This window comes from Littorina saxatilis, linkage group LG8 (genome assembly GCF_037325665.1).
Source record: "Littorina saxatilis isolate snail1 linkage group LG8, US_GU_Lsax_2.0, whole genome shotgun sequence".
In the NCBI taxonomy this organism is placed as follows: Eukaryota; Metazoa; Mollusca; class Gastropoda; order Littorinimorpha; family Littorinidae; genus Littorina; species Littorina saxatilis.
The window spans coordinates 59,269,933-59,281,094 of NC_090252.1; the positions used below are offsets into that span (position 1 = coordinate 59,269,933).

The following is an 11,162-nucleotide window of genomic DNA, read 5'->3' on the forward strand; positions in this document are numbered from 1 at the left end:
CAGTCATCTCAAACAAAAAGTTTTAAAAAGAAGACGAATGAGAAGACGAGCAAGAAATTACGCGATTTACAACTTTATTTCAGACTCGAAACATAAAACCCCAAAACCAAGAATAAGAAACAAAACAAAAACTCACACACACACACAATAATAAAATAAGAAAAGAAATTAAGAAAAAAAAAGGAGGTTCTTTTCCCGTTCTCTTCATGTGGCGATGTGTGTGTGTCAAAAAGGGGTATTAGTGTTTGCAAAAAGAATGGGAGTAATTTTCTCGCTCAACTCATATCAGTCATCTCAAACACAGACTCGAAAACAAACACCTCCAAAAAAACCAAGAATGACAAGGGAAAAAAGACTTCACACAATTTAAAATAAAATTAAAGAAAAAAAAGAATTCAGGACTGAGAAGAAAGAAAGAGAGGAACCTTTCACCGTCATTTCTGTGTCGAAGTTGTGTCTGAACATTAATACTAGGGAGTAACTTTCTCGCTCAACTTATATCAGTCATCTCAAACAAAAAGTTTTTTGTAAAAAGAAGACGAATAAGAAGAAGACGAGCAAGAAATTACGATGTACAACTTTATTTCAGACAAAACTCCCGAAAACCAAGAATGAGAAACTCACACACACAATTAATAATAAAATAAGAAAAGAAATTAAGAAAAAGAGGAGGTTCTTTTCCCGTTCTCTTCATGTGGTGATGTGTGTGTGTGTGTGTGTCAAAAAGGGGTATTAGTGTTTGCCAAAGAAGAGGGAGTAATTTTCTCGCTCAACTTATATCAGTCATCTCAAACAAAAAGTTTTAAAAAAGAAGACGAATAAGAAGAAGACGAGCAAGAAATTACGATGTACAACTTTATTTCAGACAAAACTCCCGAAAACCAAGAATGAGAAACAAAACAAAAACTCACACACAATTTGAAACGGAATTACCAAAGAAAAAAGAAGATTTATGATTGAGAAGAAAGAAAGAAGAGGGGAACCTTTCACCGTCATTTCTGTGTCGAAGTTGTGTCTGGGCATTAATAATGTATACTGGGGGGGAGTAACTTTTTGCCGCTCACTACAATTACCCACATATCAGTAGTCATCTCAATCAAAACAGTTTTATAAGAAGAAGACGAAGAACAACGTACTACTCTCACTCCCATAAATTATAATGTACAACTTTATTTCTCGACTCGAAACCAAACACCCATCCACACACCCAAGAATGACAAGAAAAAAAAACAAACACCTCACACAATTTGAAACGGAATTACCCAAAGAAAAAAAAAGAAAAGATTCAGAATTGAAAAGAAAGGAAAGAAGGAGGAAACCTTTCACCGTCATTTCTGCGTTGATATTATGTCAGGACATTTAAGTACGATGATCCACACAAAAAAGTGCTGTGGTAGGCTTATAGATATATATATGATTCTGACAAAAAGAGAACTTCTGTTTATTTGGCCCCAAAACTCGCTTCGAAAGAATTTCAACAACAAAAAGTCTTTGTGGTAGTGGTGGTGGTGTTAGTGACTTTTGAGTACGATGCTAAAAAAAAAGTGCCGTTATAGACTACAACATAATATATGATTCTGGCAATGAGAACTAATTTTGTATGCCCCCAAAAACTCGCTTCGAAACAATTTTAAAATAACAATGAGTCTTTGTGTTAGTAGTAGTGGAGGTGGTGGTGGTGTTAGTGACTTTTGAGCACTTTGCTAAAAAAAAGTACTTATAGAATATAGGATTATGGCAAATGAGCACTGCTTTTTTTTTTAAAGTTGGTCCCCAAAACTCACTTCGAAAGAATTTTAACAACAAAAAGTCTTAGTGTTAGTGTTGTTTGTAGTGACTTTTGAGCACGATGCTATAAAGAAAGTAATGTAGTGATCAAAAAGAGAATTTCTTTTTTTTTTGTTAAAGAGGAAAAAGATATCTCTCTACGCGGAGGACTATCATGATTATTATTATTATTAGCAGCCAATCAAAATTAGTGCTAATGCGGACTTTTTTTTCTCGTAGGAATAATAGGTAAGTGCTTCGGTTCCAACCAATCAAAACGCCCGAGAGAAAACCGACCGACCAATCATAACCAAAAACACAAATCAACCAATCACAAGGCCTCATCGATCTTGCATCAACATTAATCATTTTAATATATCAAGCAGATAACCACGGGAGAGGGTGGGGTCGACTGGTGGCCGTCAGACTGACAACATCTCCCAACGACCGGAGTGGAAAAATAAGTCCCAATATAAGACAACAAAAACAAAATGAAAAAGAACAAAACAAAAGACAAATGAAACGCCGACAAAATTTGGGGACTTTGTTCAAAAACGAAGTGAGTTCAGCCCATTTACAGAGACAAAGAGCAAAGCAACAAATTGTGATATTACAAAAAACGACAAAACAAAAGTTGATGTGGAGAAAATGTTCAAGGCAAGGAACTAACAGGAATTTGTGACATGAATAAAAACCACAAACAAAAGTTGATGCACACGGGAACAACGTAGTTGAAATCCTTTACGATTTCGATGTACAAAAACGAAGTAAAAACGAAGTGAGTTCAGCCCATTTACAGAGACAAAGAACAAAGCAACAAATTGTGATATTACAAAAAACGACAAAACAAAAGTTGATGTGGAGAAAATGTTCAAGGCAAGGAACTAACAGGAATTTGTGACATGAATAAAAACCACAAACAAAAGTTGATGCACACGGGAACAACGTAGTTGAAATCCTTTACGATTTCGACACCAATCTATGCAAGGAAGTTTGAGGAGATGTGTGGAAAAAGGAACTGGAAATAATAGTGTGTACTCTTTTTCTCGGCTTCACACACGGCCGCGCATAGCAACACCAGCTGTACTACCGTGGATCTAATCTCCTGAGCGGGCTCGCCTGCGAGCGTGCTGTCTATACTATTTACGCCGTCAGCGGACTGATACTATTTTTTGCTCTTTCAGGGCGGAGGAAACACTGACACTGCCTTTGTTTTCATAGATAAAATAATCTTCCCAGTTGTAACGCTTTTGATCCCATCACATATAGTCCAGTGAACGCAAGTTTACATAGACACCAAACACTCCTCAAGAAATGTGAACGTGATTTCGGTACTAAGCCCCTGTTATAATGCATGCATATAATGTCTTAGATTTTTGATAGAAGAAATTATTGTTAGGTACAAAGCAGGGAACAACAGCTGTCAGATACTAACAGAGGCACACACATCAAGCAACTAAAATATAGCGGCACACAAATCGTGATGCACAAAAAAAAAGAGACAAGCAGCAGATTCTACATTCTCTTTTTCTTTCTTTCATTCTCTTTCTCTCCCTCTCTTTTTCTCTCTCTCTCAATCTTTCCAAAACACTATACAGTTTCTGTTCAGGTGAAATAAAGAACGAGGGGGAAAATATTCTTTTTTTAAAAGATGATTCTTTTCCTCTGTGATAACGCAAGCAGCAGTGTTGACACACACACACACACACACACACATACGCATACATAAACACACATAATCCAGTAAACACAGTTTACATAGACACCAAACTCACTCCCAGACTTCAGCAGAACGGAATGAACTGGGGGAGAAGGGGGGTATGTGAACTGGCGATGCGAATGGTTTCCCCCCCCCCATCCACCACCCCACCAAGCAGACTGCGGCAGCTAAATATACGCGTCGATTTTCTCTTTCTATCTCTCTTTCTCTCTCTCTCTCTCTCTCTCTCTCTCTCTCTCTCTCTCTCTCTCTCTCTCTCTCTCTCTTTCAATCTATATCTCTGTGTCTATTTCTGTTTGTTTGTCTCGTTTCATTTTGTTACCGTCTCAGTGTTAACCTATCTTACTCAAAACCACAACGAAATTGTGCTGGTTTGGTGTAAGCTGCATATTAGTTAGCCTGTTTTTTTGCCTTGCTTGCCAATATGCTTCCGAGGTGCCAGTGAGAAAGTTCACTCGGTCAAAAGGGCAAGTTGGAATGCGGGGAAGGTCTGGCACTCTTTCGGCTGCGCTACCGCGGATCTAATATCTCGTGAGCGGCCTGTTGTGAGCCCGCTGTTGTTGTTGTTGTAACGTAAAATAATCTTCCCATTCATGCAATACTGGCAAAACGCTCTCATCGCATAGTCTAGTGAACACATAGTTTACACTCCTCCTAGAGAAATGTGAGCGTGATTTGTACTAAAGCCCCGCCGTTATAATGCATGCATTCTACACAGTCACTATATTATGCACACAACACAAACAAGTACTAACTACTTCAACTCATACTGTTGTGTGGTGCATGTAAGATCATTGTTGATAGAAGAAATTAGGTACTATAGCGTGACTAGCACACGGCTCTCATTGAATTTTGGAGAACGTGCCATTAGTGCGGCTGTGGAGGTCAATAAACTTTAAGACAGGACGACCTACAATCTGCGGCCGGCGCCATAGCCTACCGCTCCACTATAGTAGTTGCGTTGTTTCGTTCACACAGACTATACAAGTCATCATCGGCACAGCGAGCCGCGCAAAGTCAGTTCTTTATGTCGGCACTGGTTTATCGACTCCCTCTTATTCGCTTAGTATTTAGTTACCAGAAATGTTACTAGTGTCCGTTTTGCACTTATAGTTACCTATTGGATACAAACAAACAATGTGTTGACCTGTACTCTCTCCCTGTTATTACATTATTTACAATAGTCAGCTCTTTTTTTCTCTTTGTTTTTATTTCTGTTGGGGAGTTTGTTTGCATCGCAGGCAAAAAAAGTTAACACATAATTCAGCAGGTCTTACCTTTTCTCTCGGAGATCTTTCACTACAGATTCTACAAAGAGTATTTAAGGTTTTTTTTCTTCTCCAATGACTTGATTCCGAGTGCACTGTGGCATCTCATGGGTTTGTTTGTTGTTGAGTTTGTGTGTGTGTGTGTGTGTGTGTGTTTGTGTGTGTGTGTGTGTGTGTGTGTGTGTGTGTGTGTGTGTGTGTGTGTGTGTGTGTGTGTGTGTGTGTGTGTGTGTGTGTGTGTGTGTGTGTGTGTGTGTGTGTGTGTATAGAAACTTCTCTATACGCTATAGTTTTATGTCTGTCTCAATAACATTAAAGAGTTAGTGTCCTCGGAAATCTCTCACTAAAAGAGTAACTGGAATTATAAATAATAGCGGCACACACACACACAAATTGTGATGATACACACAAGAGACGACAGCAGCAGCAGCAGCAGACTCCACAGAAAATAGACTATACACACGGGTTATATTTTTGTCTAAGCACCCACAAATGTGTTTCCCCGTTCATTATTTCTGTGGTGAGTAAAAAAAAAAAAAAAAAAAAAAAGAGCAGGAACGATTCTTAGATTCACATTGAAGGGAGATCAAAGGGGGGACGAATCTTTTAAAACTATACAGTTTCTGTTTAACGGGTAGAATACAGAATTGGGGAGAACTATTCTTTTCTTTTTTTCTCTTTGACACAGCACGAACAAGCCGAGTGTGGATAGTAGTAAAACAGACTTCAGCAGAACGGGTGGTTTTACTGATTTGATCGAATATTAAGCTTCTGGAAGATGATATGAGGTGGTTTTCCCGTTGTTTTTTTTTGTTTTTTAAGTGAACGTGAAAGCATATAACTTGTTTCTGTGAGAAAGAAAAGAGCAGGAACGTTTCGTAGAAGCAGGAACGATAATCTGTCCTAACTTGTTTCTGCGTTGTCGTGGCTTGAAACGAAGAAGAAGAAAAAAAAAGAACAGGAAGGGACAATTCGGCACGAATAGTTTGTCGGAACGGGGTCCGGCAGGGGTGTGGTATGAACTGACGATGCGAATGGTTCCCCCTTTCTCCACCAAGCAGCCAAGCAAACTGTACTGCAGCGACTAATGAATACAGTCGTGTATGCGTTGACTTTGATTCTCGCTCTTTATTTTTCTCTCTCTCTTTTTCTCTCATTTTCTGGGGAGTAATGTTAGTGCACTAAAAATCGCACAGTGAATGGTAAACAATTCCGAGTCAAAAAGTGGTGAACTGCAGAAAGGCAGAGAGAGACAGAACAGAACAAGACAGATAGAACAGACAGACAGACAGAACAGACAGACAGACAGAGAGAACAGGACAGAGACAGAGAGAACAGGACAGAGAGGACAGAACAGGACAGAGAGGACAGAACAGGACAGAGAGGACAGAACAGACAGACAGACAGAACAGGACAGAACAGACAGACAGAGAGGGAACTTTGAACTTTGAACTTTTGAACTTTTAAACTTTGGCAACACCGCGGCCGCTCGGCAGCGTTATGCCACGCTCCAGTATACGCCGCCACTGCCTGGCTTACCCCCCTTCCCCCCCTCTCTGTGAGAGGAAAGAACAGAGGCGGCTTTGACCTCGTCTCATTCTATTTCTGAGTTAAAAGGTGTGCGTGTGTTCGTGTGTATGTGTGTTCGTGTGTGTGTGTGTTCGCGCGTGTGTGTGTGTGTGTGTGTGTGTTCGCGCGTGTGTGTGTGTGTGTGTGTGTTATTGTGTGTGTGTGTGTGTTATTGTGTGTGTGTGTGTTATTATCTGTGTGTGTTATTGTTTGCTGTTATAAATACACTTAAAAAAATAACCCCCACTCCGATTCGGACCCAAATTTTGAAAAACTTTGTTTTGATACAAGATTTTCTTCTCGACATAAAAAGTCACGCTGAAACCCCGTAATGTCTTAGTTAGAAAATGTGTCTTCATCGGCTCAAAATTTCATTGTAATCTATAGCGAGGGTTCTTCTGGGGTTTTCAACATGGCGGTATACTACAAACAAACACACACATACACCAAATGACACCCCCCCCCCTTAAAATACAACCCGGGGTCTTTATTAGACGTAGGGTTTACCATCTAACAGATACTTCCGATTCGGACCCAAATTTTGAAAAACTTTGTTTTGATACAAGATTTTCTTCTCGACATAAAAAGTCACGCTGAAACACAACAAAACACGTAGAGAGTTAGAATAAAACTCTCAATAGGCGGCTCTCTCGCCAGTCAGTTCCATTCCGACAGCCAATAAGTACTGACTCAATAACCAACAAGTTGAGTTTAAAGATTGTATTTACTGCGCAGAGTCAGTCAGTCGATTCCAAGCTTTCTGCGAGGTCTGCTGCGTTCACATAGTCGCCCGTAGTTATTCGGTGAAAAAATGGCTTGTGGCAAAGGTTCTTCTGATATACAAAAGATGATTCCTGAAGACGACAAATTGCTCCAGCAACCGTTTGCAATTGCTGTACAAGCAATGGGCATTAACAGGTTAGACCTGATCCTCCATGCTGCCAAACAACTTCAAATCGAAAACAGACCCTTGCAAGCCCCAACCGTAATGATTGAGGTGGAAGAATTAATGGATTTAGAAAGGAGAGGAAAAACTTTACCCCCATTACACAAACCAAGGGAATATGAGTACTATGAAAGTGATGACGAAGAATTAGAGGATACAGTGGGATATGACGCAGCAAATGACGGACACTTGACATCCAGCCAAAACCTCCAGACAGACTGTGCAGAAGCTGAACCCCCGAGCAGATTAAAGGATGTAGAGATACGTCCAGAATTTAACCAACTCAACAAAATAAAGGCTACAAAGCTGCCATCACCGGTTATCAGGAAACGAGAAGAGAGTGAAGCAAAACGGAAAATTAGTGGCGGGAAAGATGCTCAGTTTCTAAAACAAAAGTTGCGAGTTCTTCGCTCTGAAAATAAACGTCTGAAGGACCGTCAATATTGCCGAGATTGTCACTCCAAGTTAGTGTCCATCACATTTTTGCCCTGCGGTCACTGTTCGTATTGCTATGATTGCGGTCAGCTGTTCAGCGCCTGTCCTATATGTAGGAAGACCATTCTGGCTGATGTCAGAACCTTTCCTGCCTAAGTTTGTAATAACGTGTTAATGAGGAACGAGATTAAAACGGTAACAAACCACGTATGAATTAGATATCTGCAATTAATTCTAAGACACGTTGTTGTTGTTGGATGATATCAGCCGCTAACGATCAACAAGGGTGTTGTAAAAAAAAACAAAAAAAACCCGATGCTTGATTTTGTGTGTGTGTGTGTGTGTGTGTGTGTGTGTGTGTGTGTGTGTGTGTGTGTGTGTGTGTGTGTGTGTGTGTGTGTGTGTGTGTGTGTGTGTGTAATTTTATATAACAAATTAATAAAAAATAAGAACGTGGCAGGTTAATGCAACATTTTGTTTATTCTTTTGGTTCTGGTACGCACACAAAGAGTTTGTTTTCAGTCAGGGATGTCTTGGAAATTGTTATTCCTTGCAGCTCCTTTTAGTCTTCAACACAAAAACAAAACACAAAAATTACAACACGCACACGCAGTGAGGTCAGGTCAATTATACTGTAGTAGAAACCAAACTCCCTATTCCCTCTTCTTCCCCTCCCTCCCCCGGGGTAGGGTCAATGTTCTCCTCTTCATCGCGGCACGACTCTTTCCTCTTCTTCAGTGGAGGACGGGGTTCATTATTATGCTGGTTGGTATGACAACAACAGCGACGACAAAGACAACTGGTCAATGTTAACAGGAATAGGGCACCCGTTACACTCACCCCGATTATCAGCGCCTCAACGTTCACTGAAAATACACACGAACATTACAATAAATCGTACGGCACAGAGAGTACATACTATTATTCGCGGCTACATCATAGGTTGTCATTAAAATACCTAACCCCTAACACCGGAAAGATAATAATACGGTCAATACTTACACCAGCACATACCACCCCAACGAGCTTCTTTTAGGACACACATCGCATTGGACGGCAGAACTTGTCCATGCGGATACGGTTGACATTTTTGGTCCGATTGACACCACAGACACTGCGACAGATTAAAAGTATCAAAGACTATCATCATGGACGACACTCTGTGTGACAACGTGTTGAACTATTTGAAAAATGACACTTACCCTCTGACCGCGAAAGGGGAAAACCGTGATGTGACTAAAGTTAAAAAGAGACAGTTGAGAAAGACTGCTGCGAAATACACAATTCGAGACGATGTGCTCTACCACGACGGAATCCTCGTGGCAAAGAGGAGCCAGGTTCCAGAGATAAAAATTTTTTTTTAAAAAAATGTTCCTATGGCCCTGTGGGGACAATCTAAAGGAAGGGGAGAAAGAATACGTTGCGTCCGAAAGCGAGATGATTAAAACGTCATTTGAAAGGGTAAGAATACTCCAAAACTCAAATGTTTGTCACTCTGTACCGTACAACTACGGGAGTTGCCAGCTCAGCCATTTCGGTCCCTTATCTTGGGGAGGGGCGGAAAAAAAAAAGGGGGGTGGGGTGGAGTACTAGATCACAAAGGTCGCGCTGCGGTCAGTCCGCTATCTGCCGATCTCAACACCGTAAGTGCACCGACAGAGAGTCTAAGAGCAAAAGAGGGGGGGTCAGGTCGGGGCCAGTACTACAGATGCAAGCGATTAACCACTTGGCACCAAAGTCTTGCTAAGAGAAAGAGGAAAGGGGGGGGTGTGAAAAGGGGGGGGGGGTGTGGAGTACTAGATCACAAAGGTCGCGCTGCAACACCGTGTGGACAGAGAGTCTAAGAGCAAAAGACAAGGGGGGAAGTGACCTATTTACGCACTGGCGATTTGTACTGGGTCACCTTTCGTACTATTACACTTTACAGGACTTTCATTGGGGAAATAAGAAATACGAAAAAGAACCACACAACAAAAGGCAATAATTATTATTGTATGCTTACCTTAGTCCCATCAAATACAGCTAGACACTGTTCACACGTACCATCGGTAAACTGTTCACACGCTGGAATAGGTGGGAAACGTGTCATTATTGAGTAACTACATAAGTGCGCATACAAACACACACACACACACACACACACACACACACAAATGGAGATTCTGGTTTTTTTTCCTTCCCCACAACAATGTTTGTGACAAAATTGAATTGACTGAATGATGCTTTATATAATAGTGCGTTTATTTATTTTGTTGATAGGAAACTTACTCTCTTCTGGCGTCAGTGTTGAGGTCACGGTGACAGGTGCTTTGGTCGAGTCGGGATGATAAGCTAGATTCGCGCCCGCATCGGGAGTCGTTTTCCGATCTGTTGTTCCAGAATACTGAACATGGGTCAACAATAACAGACCCAGTACTAGTAACATGATGCTTTCAACTCGAAGAGGCTTCATTCTCGTGACACCAGGGTCTTGGCGGTCATCCATTATTGTTGAAAGCACCCGTGAGAGATCGCATAGGTTATTATTGTCATGTGACCTATTACCACTTGGGGGCTATGTGTATTGACAGGGCTGTCTGACTAATGACTACGCGACTTTGGTACTACCTTGCGCGGTCTCAACTGAACTTTGAAGAAATGCAACATTAATTAAATATATGGTTCCTGTTGATAACTCTGCATATCAGTCAAGCCTTGAATGAGTTACAGACACAAAAAACCTCACTGCTGTGAAGCGACATTCAATAAAGTTTTTTCAATTGAAAAGTATCTGTAAAAAGCATGTGTGTCTCTGTCGAGTATGTGCGTGCCTGCTTTCACAGAGTGCCTGTATCTTCAGTAATTTAAGGATTTCCCACATGAAAAGAAAAGACAGAGAGAGAGAGAGAGAGATGTCACCTCTCCCCTATCTGAAGCCGCAAATTGGCCAATAACTGCACAGTAACAACCAGTACATCACACTATCCCCGCCCATCGAGGAAAATGTAAAAAAAAGTAAAGCAGCCATTTGCATAAAGACCCACCCCTTCTTGAAAATTGACACGTGACTTTGAGTATTAAATGGTATTGTCACAAGCTCTCAGTCCCACACACTACAGAATTTCGGACGCCGAAGAAAAAGCAGCAGTGGTGTGCTTTTCAATTTAGTCACGGAGTCTTCAACTTAGAAAAGGTATGGCAACTTTATTTTACATTTTTCTCATTCAGGTGTAATTGTTATATAGAAAAATCCGAACAACTGCATTTTTGACAATTTTTTTAAAAAGGGAAATGTGACGTAAAAAAGAAAATGTGTATATTTCTTTAACTTTTTTTGGTGGGGGGTTTTCTTAGAAAAAGTCGTTTATTAAAATAAATAAAGTCTGTTGAAAGTAATTTATCAGCCTCGAACTAACACGATTTGATTCAGCACTTCGCTTAGTTTTTATTTAATAATTTATCCAACTGTATATAATAT

At 40.5% G+C, this 11,162-nt stretch overlaps 1 long non-coding RNA gene across 2 annotated transcripts; it reads right to left on the reverse strand.

The window, feature by feature from the left end:
• Positions 1–7,424: 7,424 nt before the first annotated feature.
• LOC138973966 (uncharacterized) lies at positions 7,425–10,295 on the reverse strand. Of its 2 annotated transcripts, XR_011458244.1 has the most exons (5): positions 9,974–10,295; positions 9,708–9,769; positions 8,708–8,819; positions 8,546–8,571; positions 7,425–8,272 (listed from the first exon to the last, which is right to left on the reverse strand). It is a non-coding gene; the product is annotated as an uncharacterized lncRNA (long non-coding RNA). The 2 variants fall into 2 exon arrangements; XR_011458245.1 differs by lacking the exon at positions 8,546–8,571 and having other exon boundaries at positions 9,974–10,289.
• Between the last annotated feature and the right edge of the window lie 867 nt (positions 10,296–11,162).